At 44.3% G+C, this 25,833-nt stretch overlaps 1 protein-coding gene across 2 annotated transcripts in view; it reads left to right on the forward strand.

Moving 5' to 3' along the window:
• The first annotated feature begins 287 nt into the window (after positions 1–287).
• The window catches only part of LOC112248927 (zinc finger MIZ domain-containing protein 2), a 79,671-nt gene continuing 54,125 nt past the window's right edge, over positions 288–25,833 (forward strand). For both annotated transcript variants that reach the window (XM_024418385.2, XM_024418386.2), the window contains exon 1: positions 288–887. The gene's annotated coding sequence lies outside the window, so the exon portion shown is untranslated. The remainder of the gene's footprint in view (positions 888–25,833) is intronic.

The raw sequence follows: 25,833 nt of genomic DNA on the forward strand, positions 1-25,833 counted from the left end.
TATTGATGAGAGAACTGAATATCCAACATTAGACTAAAATATGTTTTAAAAATCAGAAAAAACAATACTTTCCTATGGATATTTTGTCCCAAAAAAATCGAGCAGTTGAAGCAACAGAGTTTAAATGTAATTTCATTATACATTCTGGCTTGTAAAAGTACATTGTTTACATTTACACGATTTTGGAAGCATTCGTTTCAGGCTTTATATACAAATGAATGACCTGTGTACTACAGCCTGATTAATCAGACTATATTACAGTGTGGTCATAGAAGTCCTTGATCTCATGCATAAATTACACCAGCCCATTGTGCAACAGAAGGAAGCAGCTTGTTAGCTAGCTAGCTGACTGAACTGTGGTGGCTAGAATTCGCACTGTAACGTTAGTGGAGAACAGAGCCAAGGAAAGTGCAGCCCTTCAATACAGCAGGCAAGCAGACCAGGCTGCCCTCAGTTATCAGGCCAGTTAGCGACATTATTGAGAGGGTAGGGCAGGGTTATCCATCAAAGCAGAACGCTTGGGTGACGGACAACGCTACACTGTTTTGAAATTAATTGAATTAAAGCTGTACTTTATTGAAATAGCACTGATGGTGCCGAGCGCTGCGAAGGGTAGCTAGTTAACGTTAGCTGGTTAAGTAACGTTAGCCTAAACAAGTTTCCTAGGTAGACGAGCCTGGACAACCTTTCGACATTTAACGTTTAGTTAGCTACAGTAGCAACTTGTCCTAAAAGCTAACGTTAGATAGCTGGCTACGTTATTTTGTCAGTACAATTTATCTTAATGAAACCGAGTCCCAATCATCCAGAAAACGGGTTTGCGCATTACTGCCGCGGAGCTCAGACTGCAGCCACGCAGACCAACCCCGGCCAGTTGAAGTTGCAAGGTAAGTCAGCACCAGCAGCCACTTCACTCCATTGTCACTTAAAGCTAACGTTAGCTAGCATGTAGCTAAACAGCGAGCAGGCTAAACCATCATCTAACTAGTTAGCTATAAAACCTATAGCTAGTGGTAGCACTGTACTACCACATCATTGACTTTTTTTTCACATCATTGACATCATTGCCAACTAACGAGCTACATTTTGGTACAGGATATTTGTTACATCAGAGTTGTTTACTAACTAGCAGGGCACAGAGCTAGCTAGTTAGCTTGTTAGCCACAAATGGCCCAAGCCATTATTCGCATGTTAGTCAATCGTCTCGTCATAGATTTAGGAAAGTAACGTTAACGTAAGTAGGCTACGTAGTTACGATTTTGTCTTGGAATTGAACTACTGTCTCGTAAAATATCCAAATTCGTCTCAAGTGTTAGCTAACGTTTGCTGGCTAGCAACCATTTCGTAAACAGTCACACTGACAGTTGCCTTTTATTTATACCGCATTCAAAATGTCTTCAATTGATATTTTTTCCAATCATTGTGGTTTAAATATAACGCAACTGTACCACTACAATATGAATACGATAACGACGGTAGTGTTTGTTTACGAATGGGGGGCGACATTGGTCAGCTTTGCTAACGTTAGCGAATTTGTGTTGTCTTCATCGTACGTTCAAATGAGAAGTAGCTAGTGATGTGCAGTTCGCGCACGATTCGTTTTTTTTTGTAATGATTCCGAGTGACTCGGTTAATTTTTGTCGTTCGTTTGACCTGCTGGAGACGTATTCCCGAATATCAACTGTCTATTTGCATGTTTAGAACGGATCAGTGATCGCATGGTGCAACATTGAATGCAATTAATTTATTGAATGGTATGATGGACACCGCTTTGTAGAACCAAAACATACACACAGCCTCTGGTCAACGAACTCGAGAACGAATCGTTTGGGTGCTGCAGTTCGCGAACGATAGGCTATTGTGCGAATCACTCACGGCAGTCAAGCGATGCATTCCGCCAAGTGTCGTTCACAATCTAGTCCGGTTGCGGCCACCACAAATGCACCTCGTTTCAACTGTATCAAAAAAATATCTAATTTGTTTGCCTAGCAAACAACAAATGTAGATTGTTTAAAGCACACTTACAAGTCTGTCACAGATGACAGCTCCAATAAGCCCCTTATGGTGAAGGACATGTGAACGAGAGGCTTGTAGAATTATGACTCTTGAGTTTTCAGTGGCATCAGTTCATCTAAACCTAGGGTGTAGAAATACACCCACCAGTTGAAGCTCATTTACTGTACTTCCACACACATTTTTAACTCTAAAATGCTATTTGGAGAACTGCAAAAAGATAAAATGTTCCTCCCAATACATTATCACCACTATATTAGGTTTAAAGGTCTGTGGAATGGTGTGTACAATGTACTACTCAACCTCATCATACATAGGCTACATTGACTAATTTAGCCTACTTGTGGAAACAGCGCAACATGAAATAGATGTATATTACACACTATCAAATACCGACATCAATATGAAAGTAACCTGAGCATAAAACAGCTGACTGCGAATTCAAACTATGCCAGATAAACCCTACACATGCATTGAAATAAAAGGCATACGTCAAAGGAATTACTTAGGCCTACAATCGACCAAGGACGCATAAAGACAAACAAACTTGACCAAGGAATTAAGAAAAATCTACACATTAAGGCCGCACCTGTGATTCAGCACCACTAAATGGAAAGTGCCTTGATACAGGTAGGCATAGTGGAGCACTGTGGGGTGTGGCTGAATAGACAGTGTATCTGTCTAGTATCCAGCTAGAATTAGGTTATGCAGTTTGTGGGCAGTTAGACATTTTCTGGGCACAGTTGAATAGCCCACACTGCTTATTTGAACATCATAACTGGCACTCAGATTTTTAAAAATTGTAAATTGTCACTCATATGACAAAGGTTGCAGACTCCCTGCTATAGGCTATATATTTAATTAAATACAATTTTATTGGTCACCTACACCATATTTAGCGGATGTAGCGAATTGATTGTGTTCCTAGCTCTAAAAGTGAAATAGTATCTAACAATACACGCATCTCAAAGTAAAATAATTTAAGAAATATATAATTATTAGGATGATCAATTTCGGACTGGCATTGACTAGAATACAGTATTTTACTCATTTCATATGTATGCAGTATGTTAACATTATTAAAGTGACCAGTGATTCCATGTCTAATTACATAGGGCTGCAGCCTCTAAGGTGCAGGGTTGAGTAACCGGGTGGTATCCGGCTAGTGATGGTGACTAATTTTAGGGCAGGGTACTGGGTTGAGGCCGACCTAGTGGCTATTTAACAGTCTTATGTCCTTGCGATAGAAGCTCTGTTTCAGTCTCTCTGTCCCAGCTTTGATGCATCTGTACTGACCGTGACTTCTGGATGATAGCGGGGTGAACAGGCTGTGACTCGGGTGGTTGATGACTTTGATGATCTTTTTGGCCTTCCAGTGAAATTGGGTGCTGTAAGTGTCCTGGAGGGTGGACAGTGTGCCCCTGTAATGCGTTGGGGAGACCCCCCTCTGGAGAGCCCTGCTGTTGTGGGCGGTGCAGTTGCCATACCAGGCGGTGATGCTCTCAATGGTGCATCTGTAAAAGTTTGTGAGTGTCTTAGGGGCCAAGCTGAATTTCTTCAGCCACCTGAGGTTGAAGAGGTGCTATTGCGCTGCCTACACCACACTGTCTGTGTGGGTGGACCATTTCAGATTGCCAGTGCCAAGGAACTTGAAGCTTTTCAGCTTCTCAACTGCGGACCCATCGATGTGGATGGGGGCATCCTCCCTCTGCTGTCTTCTTCATTTTGTTGTCGGTGAGGCACCACTCTGCCAGGGCCTTCACCTCCTCCCTGTAGACTGTCTCGTCATTGTTGGTAATAAGGCCTACTATTGTTGTCGTCTGCAAACTTGATGATCGAGTTGGAGTTGTGCGTGGCCACCCAGTCATGGGTGAACGGGGAGTACAGGAGGGGACTGAGCATACACACATATGGGGCCCCTAGTGTTGAGGATCAGTGCAGTAGAGGTGTTGTTGGGGGTGGCCTGTCAGGAAGTCCATGACCCAGTTGCACAGGTTAGGGTTCAGACCAAGGGCCTGGGCTAGGAGGGTATTATGGTGTTGAAGGCTGAGCTGTAGTCAATGAACAGCGATCTTACATAGGTATTCCTCTTGTCCAGATGCAGTGATTGCATCGTCTGTGGATCTATTGGGGTGGTATGCAAATTGAAGTGGGTCTAGGGCGTCAGGTAAGGTGGTGGTGATATGACCCTTAATCAGCCTCTCAAAGCACTTCATAATGACAGGAGTGAATACTACAGGGCGATAGTCATTTAGTTCAGTTACCTTTGCTTTCTTGGGTATAGGAACAATGGTGGACATGTTGGAGCAAGTGAGGACAGCAGACTTACCCACATCGGCCACGGAGAACGAGCACCCTCCACAGTCCTCGGGAGCGGGCTGCATCGGTGGCACTGTGTTATCTTTAAGGAGGGTGAAGAAGGTGTTTAGCTTGTCCGGGAGCAAAGCGTTGGTTTCCGCTGGTTTTCCCTTTCTAATCTGTAATTGTCTGGAGTCCCACCTTGCTGTGGTTAAATGCACTGGTTCACACTTTCAGTTTTGCGCGAATGCTGCCATCTATCTGTGGTTTTGGGTTTGGGAAGGTTTTAATAGTCACAATGGTAACAACATTCCCTATACACTTCCTGTTGAACTCAGTCACCGTGTCAGTGTATACCTCAATGTTATTCTCAGAGGCAACCTGGAACACATTCCAGTTCGCATGATCAAAACAATCTTGAAGCATGGATTCGGATAGGCCAGACCAGGGTTGAATAGACCTTAGCACGGGTACTCCCTGTTTGAGTTTCTGCCTATAGGAAGGGAGGAGCAGAATGGAAACAAAGGATCCAATTCGGGAAAGTGTAATTTTTTTAAAAATTTTACCTTTATTTAACTAGGCAAGTCAGTTAAGAACAAATTCTTATTTTCAATGACGGCCTATGAACAGTGGGTTAACTGCCTTGTTCATGGGCAGAACTACAGATTTTTACCTTGTCAGCTCGGGGATTCAATCTTGCAACCTTTCGGTTACTAGTCCAACGCTCTAACCACTAGGCTACCTGCTACCTATTCATGGATGCCAAGGGAAGCCAGACTTCCCGGATAAAACACCAAATAATTTATTCTTTAGCCTCTGTGTTTCATAGATTTTCTCTAATTCGCAAGAGGCTGAATGTATTTCACCGGAGAAAGCATCCGAGCGAACGGAACAGTGCCCCTCTGTCTCACTATGTGTAGTGTATCTGTCTGATGCTGTCCAGTCAGAAAGAGTATGACATTGGTGCAGCCCGTAGCATTGAATGCAAGGGAAGCCAGCAATGGTGTCGCCTCCCTGGCTTCAGAACAATCATATAACAAGCCAAATGACATTATTTCCAGAAAAAAAATGTAAATTGTTGTTGTCCTCCGGTGGCTGGCTAGTTAGCTAAAATCGTCCCTTTCCTAAATTAGACATGGATTGGGATTTGGACTTGTGGTTTGACTTAATTCTCCGTACTATCCACTGATTATAATGCCAATTCTGATCCAACCATACATTTCATACATTTTGCCCCTGGCCTGAGAGCATGGAAGTTCAACATGTAGCTAGAGGTAGTATACTAATGTTAACTAGCTGCCGTGGCGTATCGTTGCCCATGAAAGGAAGTTAGGCTAGCCAGCAAGTATTTCAGCCAGGTAGCCTAGGACAACAAAAACTAAAAGCATGTACTGTATGACAGAGTCATAGACCGTTTAGCCAACATGAAAGAGGAGGATGGCATTGGCGTTTCTCTACATAGGGTGAGTCAACATGTTTTTTCCACTTGCGCGCACACATATTCACATCAGTACCATGGACAGCCACATCATATTTAGCTGACATTGATTGGACAAAATGTTGGTATCTTTTAGTTACCACTGTATTAGACTAAGCATAGGTGATTCGATGATATTGAAATGGTGCTGGAATAGTGGCGGCAGCTCCTGTTTTCTTTGCGACCATTTATTTTTTATTTTTACCTTTTAACTAGGCAAGTCAGTTAAGAACAAATTCTTATTTTCAATGACTGCCTAGAAACAGTGGGTTAACTGCCTGTTCAGGGGCAGAACGACAGATTTGTACCTTGTCAGCTTGGGGATTTGAACTTGCAACCTTTCGGGTACTGGTCCAACGCTCCAACCACTAGGCTACCCTGCCGCCCCATGCTGAAGATCATGTCACTGTTAGTTAATGCAATTATGTATTGTGGACTTCACAGGACAGATGTTGTTCTCCGGTGTTGTAATGAAACAAATGTGTGGTTGAATTTATTCTTATTGTCTCAGCCTTAGGTTGCAAGGCATATGAACTAGCAGATTATAGAGAAAACAACACAATTATCAGAACACACGGGTTACAATTAGAGGTCGACCGATTATGATTTTTCAATGCTGATACCGATTAATCGGACGATTTAAAAAAAAAAATTAAAAAAATTAAAAATTAAAAATCCCCCCCATTATGTTTGTAATAATTACAATTACAAAAATGCTGAATGAACAATGAACCCTTTTATTTTAACTTAATAAAATCTATTTAGTCTCAAATAATGAAACATGTTCAATTTGGTTTAAATAATGAAAAAACACAGTGTTGGAGAAGAAAGTAAAAGTGCAGTATGTGCTGTGTACAAAAGCTAACGTTTTAAGTTCCTTGCTGAGAACATTAGAACATATGAAAGCTGTTGGTTCAATATTCCCAGTTAAGAAGTTTTAGGTTGTAGTTATTATAGGAATTATAACACGCTGACTATTTCTGTCTATACCATTTGTATTTCATATACCTTTGACTTATAGGCACTTTAGTATTGCCAGCCTAATCTCGGGAGTTGATAGGCTTGAAGTCATAAACAATGCTGTGCATCAAACATTGCTAAGAGCTACTCGCAAACGCAGTAAAGTGCTGTTTGAATGAATGATTATGAGCCTGCTGCTGCCTACCACCGCTCAGTCAGACTGCTCTATGAAATATAAAATCATGACTTAATTATGATAAACACACAGAAATCGGTTCACATCGGTTACACGAGCCTAATCTCAGGAGTTGATAGGCTTGAAGTCATAAACAGCTGCTGGCAAACGCACGAAAGTGCTGTTTGAATGAATGCTTACGAGCCTGCTGGTGCCTACCATCGCTCAGTCAGACTGCTCTATCAAATCATAGACTTAGTTATAACATGATAACACACAGAAATACGAGCGTTAGGTCATTAATATGGTTGAATCCGGAAACTATCATCTCGAAAACAAAACGTTTATTCTTTCAGTGAAATACGGAACTGTTCTGTATATTTTATCTAACGGGTGGCATCATAACTCTAAATATTCCTGTTATGTTGCACAACCTTCAATGTTCAATGTTATGTCATAATTACGTAAAATGTGGACCATGATAATTCCTTAGTAATGTGGACCGAGGAACTTGAAGCTCTCGACCCACTCCACTACAGCCCCGTCGATGTAGATAGGGGTGTGCTCGGCCCTCTGTTTCCTGTAGTCCACAATCCGCTCCTTTTGTCTTGCTGAGGGAGAGGTTGTTTTCTTGGCACCACATTGCCAGGTCACTGACCTCCTCCCTATAGGGTGTCTCATTGTCGGTGATCAGGCCAACCACGTATCATCAGCCAACTTAATGATGTTGGAGACGTGTGCAGCCATGCAGTCGTGGGTGAACAGGGAGTACTAAGCACGCACCCCTAAAGCCCTGACACATCTGACGAGCGTCAGAGCCAGCGTAGTAAGATTCAATCTTAATCCTGTATTGACTTTTGACTGTTTGATGGCTCGTCAGATGTCGTAGCGGATTTCAATGAGCGTGGCTCCCGCTACCTTGAAAGCTGCAGCACTAGCCTTTAGCTCAGTGTGGATGGTGCCTGTAATTTATGGCTTCTGGTTGGGATTGTTCTCGATGCACTTATTAATGAAGCCAGTGACTGATGTGGTGAACTTGTCAATATTATCGGATGAATCCCAGAACATATTCCAGTCTGTTCTAGCAAAACAGTCCTTTAGCTTAGCATCATCATCAGACCACTTCCGTATTGAGCGGGTCACTGGTACTGCCTGTTTGAGTTTTTGCTTGTAAGGGAGTGAAATTTATTCATAATAAGGGTTACATGGAGAAAATCTGACCTCTCTGAAATGAAAATCGATGGCGCCCCTTCAGGAAAATATATACACTACATAAACAAATGTATGTGAACACCTGCTTGTCGAACACCCCCCCTTTGCAGCTCTAACAGCCTCCACTCTTCTGGTAAGGCTTTCCACTAGATGTTGGAACATTGCTGCGTGGACTTGCTTCCATTCAGCCACAAGCATTAGTGAGGTCGAGCTCCGATGTTGGACAATTAGGCCTGGGTTATAGTCGGCGTCCCAATTCATCCCAAAGGTGTTCAATGGGGTTGAGGTCAGGGCTCTGTGCAGGCCCACTGATTAGGCTTGTGTGCAGCTGCTCGGCCATGGAAACTCATTTCATGAAGCTCCCGACGAACAGTTATTCTGCCGTCGTTGCTTTGAGGCAGTTTGGAACTCGGTAGTGAGTTGCAACCGAGGACAGATTTTTATGTGCTTACACCCTTCAGCACTCGGCGGTCCCGTTCCGTGAGCTTGTGTGGCCTACCACTTCATGGCTGAGCTGTTGTTGCTCCTAGACATTTCCACTTTACAATAACAGCACTTACAGTTGACAGGGGCACCTCTACCAAGGCAGAAATGTGATGAACTGACTAGTTGGAAAGGTGGCATCCTATGACGGTGCCAGGTTGAAAGCCACTGTGCTCTTCAGTAAGGCCAATGTTTGTCTATGGAGATTGCATGGCGGTGTTCATGATTTCATACACCTGACAGCAACGGCTGTGGCTGAACTAGCCAAATCCATTAATTTGAAGGGGTGTCCACATACTCTTGGTCGTGTAGTGTATACTAGGCGCACTTCATCTCACATGCCCAACTAGAAGAGGACAGGTAGGCTACTGAAGTTGACGCAGCGTATTTTGAGTGTGTGTGAATAATACAATAAAGATCCAATCACATTCATTTATGAAGCCCTTCTTACATCAGCTGATATCTCAAAAGTGCTGTACCCCAAACAACAAGCAACGCAGGTGTAGAAGCACGGTGGCTAAGAAAAACTCCCTAGAAAGGCCAGAACCTAGGAAGAAACCTAGAGAGGAACCAGGCTACGATGGGTGGCCAGTCCTCTTCTGGCTGTGCCGGGTGGAGATTATAACAGAACATGGCCAAGATGTTCAAATGTTCATAGATGACCAGCAGGGTCAAGTAATAATAATAATCACAGTGGTTGTAGAGGGTGCAACAGGTCAGCACCTCAGGAGTAAATGTCAGTTGGCTTTTCATAGCCGATCATTCAGAGTATCTCTACCACTCCTGCTGTCTCTAGAGAGTTGAAAACAGCAGGTCTGGGACAGGTAGCACGTCCGGTGAACAGGTCAGGGTTCCATAGCCGGAGGCAGAACAGTTGAAACTGGAGCAGCAGCACGGCCAGGTGGACTGGGGACAGCAAGGAGTCATCAGGCCAGGTAGTCCTGAGGCATGGTCCTAGGGCTCAGGTCCTCCGAGAGAGAGAAAGAGAGAGCATACTTAAATTCACACAGGGCACCGGGGAAATACTTCAGATATAACAGACTGACTCTAGGCCCCCGACACATCAGCATAAATACTGGAACAGGCAGGATATAACCCCACCCACTTTGCCAAAGCACAGCCCCCACACTACTAGAGGGATATCTTCAACCAACAATTTACCATCCTGAGACAAGGCCCAGTATAGCCCACAAAGATCTCCGCCACGGCACAACCCAAGGGGGGGCGCCAACCCAGACAGGAAGATCATGTCAGTGACTCAACCCACTCAAGTGATGCACCCCTCCTAGGGACGGCATGGAAGAGCACCAGTAAGCCAGTGTCTCAGCCCCTGTAATAGGGTTAGAGGCAAAGAATCCCAGTGGAGAGAGGGGAAGCGGCCAGGCAGAGACGGCAAGGCCGGTTCGTTGCTCCAGTGCCTTTCCGTTCACCTTCACACTCCTGGGCCAGACTACACTCAATCATAGGACCTACTGAAGAGATGAGTCTTCAATAAAGACTTAAATGTTGAGACCGAGTCTGCGTCTCTCACATGGGTAGACCGAGATGTGCTTTTAATACAATATAGGTAGGCTAACGCATACAAATTAGAAAGAAAACGTTTCCAAATAATCTGCAGGACTACAAAAATATTTTCATCCCAGTCTGACCGCCTGCTCCCGCCTGCAAAATGAAAAATGTAGACCGTGCCGCAATTATCTGTCGGGACCTGTGGGAATGGAGCCCCCCAGATCGAGACACTTTTTGTCCTTTGTTCTTCACTCTCTGTCGACGTCCCCCTTCATCTCTATCATATAATTCAATAAGATTAATCAGTTTTGCACAGCTTTCCAAGGTCTTTTGCATCACTTTTGTTTGTGTACAGTCATGGCCAAAAGTTTTGAGAATGACACAAATATTAATTTCCACAAAGTTTTTTGCTTCAGTGTCTTTAGATATATTTGTCAATGTTACTATGGAATACCGAAGTATAATTACAAGCATTTCATAAGTGTCAAAGGCTTTTATTGACAATTACATGAAGTTGATGCAAAGTGTCAATATTTGCAGTGTTGACCCTTCTTTTTCAAGACCTCTGCAATCTGCCCTGGCAGGCTGTCAATTAACTTCTGGGCCACATCCTGACTGATGGCAGCCCATTCTTGCATAATCAATGCTTGGGGTTTGTCAGAATTTGTGGGTTTTTGTTTGTCCACCCGCCTCTTGAGGATTGACCAAGTTCTCAATGGGATTAAGGTCTGGGGAGTTTCTTGGCCATGGACCCAAAATATCAATGTTTTGTTCCCCGAGCCACTTAGTTATCACTTTTGCCTTATGGCAAGGTGCTCCATCATGCTGGAAAAGGCATTGTTCGTCACCAAACTGTTCCTGGATGGTTGGGAGGAGTTGCTCTCGGAGGATGTGTTGGTACCATTCTTTATTCATGGCTGTGTTCTTAGGCAAAATTTTGAGTGAGCCCACTCCCTTGGCTAAGAAGCAACCCCACAGATGAATGGTCTCTGGATGATTTACTGTTGGCATGACACAGGACTGATGGTAGCGCTCACCTTGTCTTCTCCGGACAAGCTTTTTTCCAGATGCCCCAAACAATCGGAAAGGGGATTCATCAGAGAAAATGACTTTACCCCCATCCTCAGCAGTCCAATCCCTTTACCTTTTGCAGAATATCAGTCTGTCCATGGGGTTTTTCCAGGAGAGAAATGTCTTCTTTGCTGCCCTTCTTGACACCAGGCCACCCTCCAAAAGTCTTCGCCTCACTGTGCGTGCAGATGCACTCACACCTGCCTGCTGCCATTCCTAAGCAAGCTCTGTACTGGTGGTGCCCCGACCCCGCAGCTAAATCAACTTTAGGAGATGATCCTGGTGCTTGCTGAACTTTATTGGGTGCTCTAAAGCCTTCTTCACAACAATTCAACCGCTCTCCTTGAAGCTCTTGATGATCTGATAATTGGTTGATTTAGGTACAATCTCACTAGCAGCAATATCCTTACCTGTGAAGCCCTTTTTGTGAAAAGCAATGATGACGGCACGTGTTTCCTTGCAGGTAACCATAGTTGACAGAGGAAGAATAATGATTCCAAGCACCACCCTCCTTTTGAAGCTTCCAGTCTGTTATTCAAACTCAATCATCATGACAGAGTGATCTCCAGCCTTGTCCTCGTCAACACTCACACCTGTGTTAACGAGAGAATCACTGACATGTCAGCTGGTCCTTTTGGGACAGGGCCATCATACAAACTGAGGCAGCAGACTTGGTGATTTTTCATATTTGTGTCATTCTCAACTTTTGGCCACGACTGTACATCCTCTATGTTCAGAAACATTGGCTGTGGTGAGTGACTGAGGGCTTAACTAAAAATAGCTTGTAAGCAGCAGTTGATATGACTGATCTGCGGGTTGGGAATTGGGAGGGTTCTCTGCTGTGTGCCTGTGTGTGCAGTGTGTGTATTAAAATGGGTAGGGGGTTTGAGGTTTCTCCTAGGTTTCCCCTAGGAACTACAAGTGTTTTCCAGCTGATGCCTTGTTGACCAAGAATCATGACCAAGCCAAGGAGTAGCTACATTTTATACTATTACTATAAACACACTCGCTCACGTAGGTGTCTGATACACCAATGTTGTTATTTGAACTTTGTATCAAGTCACAGTCCAAGACCTTCCTGTGGGTGGGAAACATTTGCACTTAAGGCGTCTGCAAATACCTCCCTCCCTCAGAACATGTGTGCAGCTATAGGTTGGATGACATAAATTCCAGTTGGCCTGCAATGGAGTGGATGGTCCATCAGGACTGATTAACAGACACTGAAGAGAGCCACCTCTATTGATGGGTCCGTACCTCCCAAGTCATAACACACAAAGGCTGTTAACAGTATTAACTCTGAAGTGATGCATGTTCCCATGTCTCACTAGAGAAGTGTCTTTGTATGTATTCTGAATGAGGGACCGCTCGCTTTGTTGCCGAGCCTCCCCCCTCCCCTCCCCACACACACACACTTTGACAGGGTCCCGTGCAGCAGGCAGCCAGTGTTTGTGTGTGCGTGTGTGCAGCCGACTCCCAATGAGTTGCTCCTGTCGGTGCCGATCAGTCAGCAGTCAAGCTGTTTTTTTTACTTTGAAGCAGGAAGGGGCCAGTGACTGTGTGCACGGGTAGTCACGGTGCAGCAGGGAAGAGAAAGAGAGCAGGGCCGGCACAGCACAACCGCTCTCTGCCCAAGTTTATACAGAGAGGAATATGTGCACTTTGGAATGGATTAAAAGTGAACACACCTGTGATGACTGGGCATACCGGTTGAAATACACCCAACTGTAAACTAATGACCAGAGTTTTTCTTCATTTATATGAAGGTATAACATTTTCTTTGGGGGCAGGCAATGGCAAAGTCTTGCCGCCTTGTCATCCAATTACGTGTTGTTGGCATTCCCATATGGCTTTATGATTCTGATGACTTCCTCGAGTAATGAGTTGTAACTAATGCTTCTGGGGTGAAGCTGGTTGTTGTTAACTTGCCCGTCTCTAAATAAATTCCCATAAGTACTGCATGTTCTGCTGACATCACTCAACCTTTGACCTGGTATTTGGGGGTGCTGGGGGACATTTTTTTCTCTCCAGCTAACTAATTTCCTTGTTAAACATCTCATGTGCTGTAGAGACAATTGCATGCTTATCATTGTGACATTATGCCATACACCTATATTTTTACCTCAAACATTTAATTTGTTTAAAAATAATGTTTTAGCCTAAGCTTTATGCATGTGAGTTTGGTTTATCGGTATGTACATTTTAGTTTTGTTGTCAAAGTAGTGCGCTGGTTGTTTGCTAGATGCCAGCCTCTCTACCTCTTCTCTGCCTGTGAAGGTGGCCTGTAATGACAGTGTCTTCAAGAGCTCACTACCTGGCAGCCAGCCAGATACAGTACTAGTTAGTGAGAATGAGAGGAGGGGGGTCTTTTTATGTATGCTGCACCAGTAATTTTGTTGATTCTGTAGTTTGTGTAAAAGCATCTGCACTCCCCTGGTTCCTTAGCTGGGTAGAGTGAGTCAGTCAGCCTTGCAGACGTGCTCAGCATAGTGGATGCGCCCCAAATGGAACCCTATACCCTAAATAATACACTCCTTTTGACCAGAGCCCACTAGAGTGCCATTTGGGATTGACCCACAGTCGGAGCCAGAGCCAACATTTTCACATTCAGTCACACTCATTTGGAGAGAGAGGGGTAGGCCGGCAGCGAAAACCAATTGTCCCTGTTGATTATGGGAGATTCCAGTGTTATGGACATTACATTTGCACACAAAATCACAACTTTCATGTCTCACAGAATGGACAAACAAAATATAAATACAACTTTTGATGCGTGTGTCTATAGTAGTGTTTACCCCAAAAAGCAGACCTTTTAAAATATTGGCATGTTGGAGAAATAAAGCATGCAAGACGCGTTATGGATGCTACATGAAATTGGATTTTTGAGAGAGAACATATTATTAAAAGTCTCAGTTTGTAAGTCTTAGGTCAAAACATTGTTAGCCATTTCAAAGGAAGGTCTTTGCTGAATACAAAAACAATAATTTTGAATTATTATTACTTTAGAGAGGAAAAAACTACAGTTATGGATGTTTATTTAAAAAAAAAAACTAGGCAAGTCAGTTAAGAAATAAAATAAACAGCGACTATAGTGACTTCTCTTGCACTGAGATGCAGTGCCTTAGACCACTGCGCCACTCGAGAGCCCGAGTCTGAAATAGACATTCAAATCTTAAATGTGACAATTAGCAGTTGCTACATCCATTTCTGGACTTATAAATTAATTACATGTATCCATTGATTCTTAAAGAATATACAGTGCATTCGGAAAGTATTCAGAACCCTTGAATTTTTCCAAATTTTGTTACGTTACTGCCTTATTCTAAAATTGATTAAAAAAAATCCTCATCAATCTACACACAATACCCCATAATGACGAAGCAAAAACAGGTTTTAAGACATTTTTGCAGCGATTACAGCATTGAGTCTTCTTGGGTATGACACTACATGCTTGGCACACCCAAATTGGGGAGTTTCTCCCATTCTCTGCAGATTCTCTCAAGCTCTGTCATGTTGGATAAGAAGTGTCAGTGCACAGCTATTTTCAGGTCTCCAGAGATTGTAGATCGGGTTCAAGTCCGGGCTCTGGCTGGGCCACTCAAGTACATTCAGAGACTCCTGGTTTGTCTTGGCTGTGTGCTTAGGGTTGTTGTCCTGTTGGAAGGTGAACCTTTGCCCCAGTCTGAGGTCCTGAGCACTCTAGAGTAGGTTTTCATCAAGGATCTCTCTGTACTTGGCTCTGTTCATCTTACCCTCGATATTGACTAGTCTCCCAGTCCCTGCCGCTGAAAAATATCCCCACAGCATGATGCTGCCACCAACATGCTTCACCGTAGGGAGTGTGCTAGGGTTCTTACAGACGTGACGCTTGGCATTCAGGCCAAAGAGTTCAATCTTGGTTTCATCAGACTAGAGAATTTTGTTTCACATGGTAAGAGTCCTTTTAGGTGCCTTTTGGCAAACTCCAAGGGGGCTGTCATGCTTTTTTACTGAGAAATGGCTTCCGCCTGGCCACTCCACCATATAGGCCTAATTGGTGGAGTGCTGCAGAGATGATTGTCCTTCTGGAAGGTTCTCCCATCTCCAGAGGAACTCTGGAGCTCTGTCAGAGTGCCCATTGGGTTCTTGGTCACCTCCCTGACTAAGGGCTTCTCTACCGATTTCTCAGTTTGGCCGGGTGGCCAGCTCTAAGAAGAGTCTTGGTGGTTCCAAACTTCTTCCATTTAAAAATGGAGGCCACTGTGTTCTTGGGGACCTTCAATGCTGCAGAAATGTTTTTGTACCCTTCCCCAGTTCTGTGCCTCGACACAATCCTGTCTTGGAGTTCTATGGACAATTCTTTCAACCTCATGGATTGGTTTTTGCTCTGACATGCACTTTCAACTGTGTGTGTCTATATGTATAGATATATAGATTAGAGGTCGACCGATTAATCGGAATGGGCGATTTTAATTAGGGCCTATTTCAAGTTTTCATAACAATCGGAAATCGGTATTTTTGCTTATTTTAAAAAAAATAATTTTTATACCTTTTTATTTAACTAGGCAAGTCAGTTAAGAACACATTCTTATTTTCAATGACAACCCACCGTTCCTAGGTCAACTGCCTCGTTCAGGGGCAGAACGACAGATTTTCACCTTGTCAGCTCGGGGCATCCAATATTGCAACCTTACAGTTAACTAGTCCAACGCAATAACGACCTACCTCTCTCTCGTTGCACTCCACAAGAAGACTGCCTGTTACGCGAATGCAGTAAGCCAAGGTAAGTTGCTAGCTAGCATGGAACTTATCTTACAAAAAACAATCGATCATAATAACTAGTTATTATACTACACATGGTTGATGATATTACTAGTAGAGGTCGACCGATTATGATTTTTCAACGTTGATACCGATTATCGGAGGACCAAAAAAAGCCGATACCTATGAATTTTTTAATACTTTATTATATTTTTTTCAAATTTGTAATAATGACAATTACAACAATACTAAATGAACACTTATTTTAACTTAATAATAATGAAACATGTTCAATTTGGTTTAAATAATGCAAAAACAAAGTGTTGGAGATAAAGTAAAAGTGCAATATGTGCCATGTAAAAAAGCTAACGTTTACGTTCTTTGCTCAGAACATGAGAACATATGAAGCTGGTGGTTCCTTTTAGCATGAGTCTTCAATATTCCCAGGTAATAGGTTTTAGGTTGTAGTTATTATAGGGCTATTTCTCTCCATACCATTTGTATTTCATATACCTTTGACTATTGGATGTTCTTATAGGCACTTTAGTATTGCCAGTGTAACAGTATAGCTTTCGAACCAGGAACACATCGACAACAGCCACCCTCGAAGCGTTACCCATGCAGAGCAAGGGGAATAACTACTCCAAGTCTCGGAGCGAGTGACGTTTGAAACGCTATTAGTGCGCACCTCGCTAACTAGCTAGCCATTTCACATCGGTTACACCAGCCTAATCTTGGGAGTTGATGGGCTTGAAGTCATAAACAGTGCAATGCTTGAAGCACAGCAAAGAGCTTCTGGCAAATGCAGGAAAGTGCTGTTTGAATGATTGCTTATGAGCCTGCTGGTGCCTACCATCGCACAGTCAGACTGCTCTATCAAATCACAGACTTAATTATAACATAATAACACACAGAAATACGAGCCTTAGGTCATTAATATGGTCAAATCCGGAAACTATCATCTCGAAAACGAGACGTTTATTCTTTCAGTGAAATACGGAACCGTTCCGTATTTTATCTAACAGGTGGCATCCATAAGTCTAAATATTCCTGTTACATTGCACAACCTTCAATGTTATGTCATAATTAGGTAAAAAATTCTGGCAAATTAGGCGGCCCAAACTGTTGCATATACCCTGACTCTGCGTGCAATGAACGCAAGAGAAGTGACACAATTTCACCTGGTTAATATTGCCTGCTAACCTGGATTTCTTTTAGCTAAATTTTACCTGCCTTTTAGCAGGTTTAAATACACTGCTCAAAAAAATAAAGGGAACACTAAAATAACACATCATAGATCTGAATGAATGAAATATTCTTATTAAATACTTTTTTCTTTACATAGTTGAATGTGCTGACAACAAAATCACACACAAATCATCAATGGAAACCAAATTTATCAACCCATGGAGGTCTGGATTTGGAGTCACACTCAAAATTAAAGTGGAAAACCACACTACAGGCTGATCCAACTTTGATGTAATGTCCTTAAAACAAGTCAAAATGAGGCTCAGTAGTGTGTGTGGCCTCCACGTGCCTGTATGACCTCCCTACAACGCCTGGGCATGCTCCTGATGAGGTTGCAAATGGTCTCCTGAGGGATCTCCTCCCTCCCAGACCTGGAGTAAAGCATCCGCCAACTCCTGGACAGTCTGTGGTGCAACGTGGCGTTGGTGGATGGAGCGAGACATGATGTCCCAGATGTGCTCAATTGGATTCAGATCTGGGGAACGGGCGGGCCAGCCCATAGCATCAATGCCTTCCTCTTGCAGGAACTGCTGACACACTCCAGCCACATGAGGTCTAGCATTGTCTTGCATTAGGAGGAACCCAGGGCCAACCGCACCAGCATATGGTCTCACAAGGGGTCTGAGGATCTCATCTCGGTACCTAATGGCAGTCAGGCTACTTCTGGCGAGCACATGGAGGGCTGTGCGGCCCCCCAAAGAAATGCCACCACACACCATGACTGACCCACCACCAAACCGGTCATGCTGGAGGATGTTGCAGGCATCATAACGTTCTCCACGGCGTCTCCAGACTGTCATGTCTGTCACGTGCTCAGTGTGAACCTGCTTTCATCTGTGACGAGCACAGGGCGTCAGTGGCGAATTTACCAATCTTGGTGTTCTCTGGCAAATGCCAAACGTCCTGCACGGTGTTGGGCCATAAGCACAACCCCTACCTGTGGACGTCGGGCCCTCATACCACCCTCATGGAGTCTGTTTCTGACCGTTTGAGCAGACACATGCACATTTGTGGCCTGCTGGAGGTAATTTTGCAGGGCTCTGGCAGTGCTCCTCCTTGCACAAAGGCGGAGGTAGCGGTCCTGCTGCTGGGTTGTTGCCCTCCTACGGCTTCCTCCACGTCTCCTGATGTACTGGCCTGTCTCCTGGTAGCGCCTCCATGCTCTGGACACTACGCTGACAGACACAGCAAACCTTCTTACCACATCTCGCATTGATGTGCCATCCTGGATGAGCTGCACTACCTGAGCCACTTGTGTGGGTTGTAGACGCCGTCTCATGCTACCACTAGAGTGAAAGCACCGCCAGCATTCAAAAGTGACCAAAACATCAGCCAGGAAGCATAGGAACTGAGAAGTGGTCTGTGGTCCCCACCTGCAGATCCACTCCTTTATTGGGGGTGTCTTGCTAAATGCCTAAATTTCCACCTGTTGTCTATTCCATTTGCACAACAGCATGTGAAATTTATTGTCAATCAGTGTTGCTTCCTAAGTGGACAGTTTCATTTCACAGAAGTGTGATTGACTTGGAGTTACATTGTGTTCCCTTTTATTTTTTTGAGCAGTGTATATATACTTCTGTGTTTTGATTTTAAGAAAGGCATTCATGTTTATGGTTAGGTACACATTGGAGCAAGGACAGTCCTTTTTCGCGAATACGCACCGCATCGATTATATGCAATGGAGGACACGCTAGATAACTACACATGGTTGATGATATTACTAGTTTAACTAGTGATTATGATTGATTGATTGATTTTTATAAGATAAGTTTAATGCTAGCTAGCAACTTACCTTGGTTTACTGCATTCGCGTAACAGGCGGGCTTCTCGTGGAGTGCAAAGAGAGGCAGGTGGTTAGAGCGAAGGGCTAGTTAACTGTAAGGTTGCAAGATTGATTCCCCGAGCTGACAAGCTAAAAATCTGTCGTTCTGCCCCTGAACAAGGCAGTTAACCCACCGTTCCTAGGCCATCATTGAACGTAAGAATGTGTTCTTAACTGACTTGCCTAGTTAAATAAAGGTGTAAAATAAATAAAAAATGGCCAAATACCGATTTCCGATTGTTATGAAAACTCTTCCCTAATTAATCGGCCATTCCGATTAATCGGTCGACCTCTAATACAGACACTCATCACCATGCATACACCCACCCACCCCGTATGCTGCTGCCATACGGCTTACTATTATTATTATTATTATTATAAGCATAATACACAAGTTTACAAACATTATGTACACCTGCTCTTTGCATGACAGACAGACAAAGTGAATCCAGGTGAAACAAGTTTTGATCAGTCAGGAAAATAAAAGTGCTGAAAAGATGTAGGCTCACTATTTAAAAAGGTGATGGAAAACAAGCTATAGGATGAGTGTTGGCGCAGGTACAGCCAACTAGCACTAGCTAGGAGTCAAATGTCAATATAATATCGGCGCAAAATAATATTGAGACATAACTTTGATTTTTTTTCCCCCCCACCCCCATCACTAAAGATACCTTTTAATATGCTAGTGTAAGCCTAAGAGCTACTATCTAGCTATGGGTTAGCTAAACATCAACATGCAGCTAACAGCCAACACGTTGTTGTGAGGAGGATGCAGAAATGATTTTGTTTAGCTAGCTAATGTTACCTAACTGTGTAGCCTATATTATATGAATGACACTGTATGATAACATTATTGTACCTTTTAGTTTCATATGGGAGGGGTAAACGTTCATTATTGATATGCTATTGTTACTTGATCTAAAGAAGGTATTCCCAAACTGGGGTACGCGCAATGCCGTCGGGGGTACGCCAATAAAAAATGTAATTCACATTTTCAAACAGTCATTTATATTTTCCAACAGGCTATACATTTGGGTGAGGGTTTTTTCTCGCCTGAGTAGCCTCATTTCACTGCCAAAAATAAAATTAAACCTTCTAGTGTTCAGCGAAGTAAAAATACAACGTCAAATACAGGTAGCCTAGTCAAGTAATTAGCATCCAATCACATTAACCGTTACTCTCTCGCAGGAATTCCACTAATGGTCCATATGTAGCTGCAGCTCATGTTGGTCTCTGTATTGATGGTGCAAAAGCCGTGACAGGGAGACATAGTGGAGTGGTAACCCGCGTGCAAGAAGTTGCTCCCAACGCCACTTGGGCACACTGCAGCATTCACCGAGAACCTGTTGCTGCCAAGGGAATGCCTGACAGCTTGAAAGACATTTTGGACACTACTACAGTGAAAATGGTTAACTTTGTTAAAACAAGGCCCCTGAACTCTCGTGTATTTTCTGCACTATACAATGATGTGGGCAGCGACCATGCAACGCTTTTACAACATGCAGAAGTGCCTTGGTTATCAAGGGGCAAAGTATTGACACGTTTTTTTTTTTTTTAAATTGAGAGACTGTCTTAAAGTTTTCTTTACTGACCATTTTCACTTGTCTGACCACCTGCATGATGACGAGTTTCTCACACGACTGGCCTATCTGGATGATGATTTTTCTCGCCTGAATGATCTGAATCTAGGATTACAGGGACTCTCCGCAACTAAACTCAGCAAAAAAAGAAACGTCCTCTCACTGTCAACTGCGTTTATTTTCAGCAAACTTAACGTGTAAATATTTGTATGAACATAAGATTCAACAACTGAGACATAAACTGAACAAGTTCCACAGACATGTAACTAACAGAAATTGAACAAAGGGGGGGTCAAAATCAAAAGTAACAGTAACCGTCAGTATCTGGTGTGGCCACAAGCTGCATTAAGTACTGCAGTGCATCTCCTCGTGGACTGCACCAGATTTGCCAGTTCTTGCTGTGAGATGTTACCCCACTCTTCCAAATCAAATCAAATCAAATCAAATCAAATCAAATTTTATTTGTCACATACACATGGTTAGCAGATGTTAATGCGAGTGTAGCGAAATGCTTGTGCTTCTAGTTCCGACAATGCAGTAATAACGAGCAAGTAATCTAACTAACAATTCCAAAAAAACTACTGTCTTATACACAGTGTAAGGGGATAAAGAATATGTACATAAGGATATATGAATGAGTGATGGTACAGAGCAGCATAGGCAAGATACAGTAGATGATATCGAGTACAGTATATACATATGAGATAAGTATGTAAACCAAGTGGCATAGTTAAAGTGGCTAGTGATACATGTATTACATAAGGATGCAGTCGATGATATAGAGTACAGTATCAACGTATGCATATGAGATGAACAATGTAGGGTAAGTAACATTATATAAGGTAGCATTGTTTAAAGTGGCTAGTGATATATTTACATAATTTCCCATCAATTCCCATGATTAAAGTGGCTGGAGTAGAGTCAGTGTCATTGACAGTGTGTTGGCAGTAGCCACTCAATGTTAGTGGTGGCTGTTTAACAGTCTGATGGCCTTGAGATAGAAGCTGTTTTTCAGTCTCTCGGTCCCAGCTTTGATGCACCTGTACTGACCTCGCCTTCTGGATGACAGCGGGGTGAACAGGCAGTGGCTCGGGTGGTTGATGTCCTTGATGATCTTTATGGCCTTCCTGTAGCATCGGGTGGTGTAGGTGTCCTGGAGGGCAGGTAGTTTGCCCCCGGTGATGCGTTGTGCAGACCTCACTACCCTCTGGAGAGCCTTACGGTTGAGGGCGGTGCAGTTGCCATACCAGGCGGTGATACAGCCCGCCAGGATGCTCTCGATTGTGCATCTGTAGAAGTTTGTGAGTGCTTTTGGTGACAAGCCGAATTTCTTCAGCCTCCTGAGGTTGAAGAGGCGCTGCTGCGCCTTCCTCACGATGCTGTCTGTGTGAGTGGACCAATTCAGTTTGTCTGTGATGTGTATGCCGAGGAACTTAAAACTTGCTACCCTCTCCACTACTGTTCCATCGATGTGGATGGGGGTGTTCCCTCTGCTGTTTCCTGAAGTCCACAATCATCTCCTTAGTTTTGTTGACGTTGAGTGTGAGGTTATTTTCCTGACACCACACTCCGAGGGCCCTCACCTCCTCCCTGTAGGCCGTCTCGTCGTTGTTGGTAATCAAGCCTACCACTGTTGTGTCGTCCGCAAACTTGATGATTGAGTTGGAGGCGTGCATGGCCACGCAGTCGTGGGTGAGCAGGGAGTACAGGAGGGGGCTCAGAACGCACCCTTGTGGGGCCCCAGTGTTGAGGATCAGCGGGGAGGAGATGTTGTTGCCTACCCTCACCACCTGGGGGCGGCCCGTCAGGAAGTCCAGTACCCAGTTGCACAGGGCGGGGTCGAGACCCAGGGTCTCGAGCTTGATGACGAGCTTGGAGGGTACTATGGTGTTGAATGCCGAGCTGTAGTCGATGAACAGCATTCTCACATAGGTATTCCTCTTGTCCAGATGGGTTAGGGCAGTGTGCAGTGTGGTTGAGATTGCATCGTCTGTGGACCTATTTGGGCGGTAAGCAAATTGGAGTGGGTCAAGGGTGTCAGGTAGGGTGGAGGTGATATGGTCCTTGACTAGTCTCTCAAAGCACTTCATGATGACGGGTGTGAGTGCTACGGGGCGGTAGTCGTTTAGCTCAGTTACCTTAGCTTTCTTGGGAACAGGAACAATGGTGGCCCTCTTGAAGCATGTGGGAACAGCAGACTGGTATAGGGATTGGTTGAATATGTCCGTAAACACACCGGCCAGCTGGTCTGCGCATGCTCTGAGGGCGCGGCTGGGGATGCCGTCTGGGCCTGCAGCCTTGCGAGGGTTAACACGTTTAAATGTCTTACTCACTTCGGCTGCAGTGAAGGAGAGACCGCATGATTCCGTTGCAGGCCGTGTCAGTGGCACTGTATTGTCCTCAAAGCGGGCAAAAAAGTTATTTAGTCTGCCTGGGAGCAAGACATCCTGGTCCGTGACTGGGCTGGGTTTCTTCCTGTAGTCCGTGATTGATTGTAGACCCTGCCACATACCTCTTGTGTCTGAGCCGTTGAATTGAGATTCTACTTTGTCTCTGTACTGGCGCTTAGCTTGTTTGATAGCCTTGCGGAGGGAATAGCTGCACTGTTTGTATTCAGTCATGTTACCAGACACCTTGCCCTGATTAAAAGCAGTGGTTCGTGCCTTCAGTTTCACACGAATGCTGCCATCAATCCACGGTTTCTGGTTAGGGAATGTTTTAATCGTTGCTATGGGAACGACATCTTCAACGCACGTTCTAATGAACTCGCACACCGTATCAGCGTATTCGTCAATGTTGTTGTCTGACGCAATACGAAACATCTCCCAGTCCACGTGATGGAAGCAGTCTTGGAGTGTGGAGTCAGCTTGGTCGGACCAGCGTTGGACAGACCTCAGCGTGGGAGCTTCTTGTTTTAGTTTCTGTCTGTAGGCAGGGATCAACAAAATGGAGTCGTGGTCAGCTTTTCCGAAAGGGGGCGGGGCAGGGCCTTATATGCGTCGCGGAAGTTAGAGTAACAATGATCCAGGGTCTTTCCACCCCTGGTTGCGCAATCAATATGCTGATAAAATTTAGGGAGTCTTGTTTTCAGATTAGCCTTGTTAAAATCCCCAGCTACAATGAATGCAGCCTCCGGATAAATCGTTTCCAGTTTGCAGAGAGTTAAATAAAGTTCGTTCAGAGCCATCGATGTGTCTGCTTGGGGGGATATATACGGCTGTGATTATAATCGAAGAGAATTCTCTTGGTAGATAATGCGGTCTACATTTGATTGTGAGGAATTCTAAATCAGGTGAACAGAAGGATTTGAGTTCCTGTATGTTTCCTTCATCACACCATGTCACGTTGGCCATAAGGCATACGCCCCCGCCCGTCTTCTTACCAGAGAGATGTTTGTTTCTGTCGGCGCGATGCGTGGAGAAACCCGCTGGCTGCACCGCTTCGGATTGCGTCTCTCCAGTGAGCCATGTTTCCGTGAAGCAGAGAACGTTACAGTCTCTGATGTCCCTCTGGAATGCTACCCTTGCTCGGATTTCATCAACCTTGTTGTCAAGAGACTGGACATTGGCAAGAAGAATGCTGGGGAGTGGTGCACGATGTGCCCGTCTCCGGAGTCTGACCAGAAGACCGCTTCGTTTCCCTCTTTTTCTGAGTCGTTTTTTTTTTTTTTGGTCGCTGCATGTGATCCACTCGGTTACACTGGTTGTAAGGCAGAACTCAGGATCCGCATCGCGAAAAACATATTCTTGGTCGTACTGATGGTGAGTTGACGCTGATCTTATATTCAGTAGTTCTTGTCGGCTGTATGTAAAGAAACCTAAGATGACCTGGGGTACTAGTGTAAGAAATAACACGTAAAAAAACAAAAAACTGCATAGTTTCCTAGGAACGCGAAGCGAGGCGGCCATCTCTGTCGGCGCCGGAAGTGGACACCAAGGCACCTACATGTTCCCAACCCTCGATCCAACAGGTCCCAGACGTGCTCAATGGGATTGAGATCCGGGCTCTTTGCTGGCCATGGCAGAACACATACATTCGTGTCTTGCAGGAAATATCACACAGAACAAGCAGTATGGCTGGTGGCATTGTCATGCTGGAGGGTCATGTCAGGATGAGCCTGCAGGAAGGGTCCCACATGAGGGAGGAGGATGTCTTCCCTGTAACGCACAGAGTTGAGATTGCCTGCAATGACAACAAGCTCAGTCCGATGATGCTGTGACACATCGCCCCAGATCATGACGGACCCTCCAACTGATTTCACTCCAGAGTACAAGCCTTGGTGTAAAGCTCATTCCTTTGACAATAATCGCGAATCTGACCATCACCCCTGGTGAGACCAAACCCGTGACTTGTCAGTGAAGAGCACTTTTTGCCAGTTCTGTCTGGTCAAGCGACGGTGGGTTTGTGCCCATAGGTGACGTTGTTACCGGTGATGTCTGGTGAGGACCTGCCTTACAACAGGCCTACAAGCCCTCAGTCCAGCCTCTCTCAGCCTATTGTGGACAGTCTGAGCACTGATGGAAGGATTGTGTGTTCCTGGTGTAACTCGGGTAGTTGTTGTTGCCATCCTGTTTTTTAAATATATTTTTTTAACCTTTTATTTAACCAGGTACGCTAGTACCTGTAGAACAAGTTCTCATTTGCAACTGCGACCTGGCCAAGATAAAACATAGCAGTGTGAACAGACAACAGAGTTACACATGGAGTAAACAATTAACAAGTCAATAACACAGTAGAAAAAAAAGAGTCTATATACATTGTGTGCAAAAGGCATGAGGAGGTAGGTGAATAATTACAATTTTGCAGATTAACACTGGAGTGATAAATGATCAGATGGTCATGTACAGGTAGAGATATTGGTGTGCAAAAGAGCAGAAAAGTAAATAAATATGAACAGTATGGGGATGAGGTAGGTAAAATTGGGTGGGCTATTTACCGATAGACTATGTACAGCTGCAGATATCGGTTAGCTGCTCAGATAGCAGATGTTTGAAGTTGGTGAGGGAGATAAAAGTCCCCAACTTCAGCGATTTTTGCAATCTGTATCTGTCCCGCAGGTGTGATGATCGGATGTACCGATCCTGTGCAGGTGTTGTTACACGTGGTCTGTCACTGCCAGGACGATCAGCTGTCCGTCTTGTCTCCCTGTAGCGCTGACTTAGGCGTCCCACAGAACGGACATTTATTGCCCTGACCACATCTGCAGTCCTCATGCCTGCTTGCTTGTTATACTGACAGACATCATTCA

The sequence above is a fragment of the Oncorhynchus tshawytscha genome, linkage group LG04 (genome assembly GCF_018296145.1).
Source record: "Oncorhynchus tshawytscha isolate Ot180627B linkage group LG04, Otsh_v2.0, whole genome shotgun sequence".
Classification (NCBI taxonomy): Eukaryota; Metazoa; Chordata; class Actinopteri; order Salmoniformes; family Salmonidae; genus Oncorhynchus; species Oncorhynchus tshawytscha.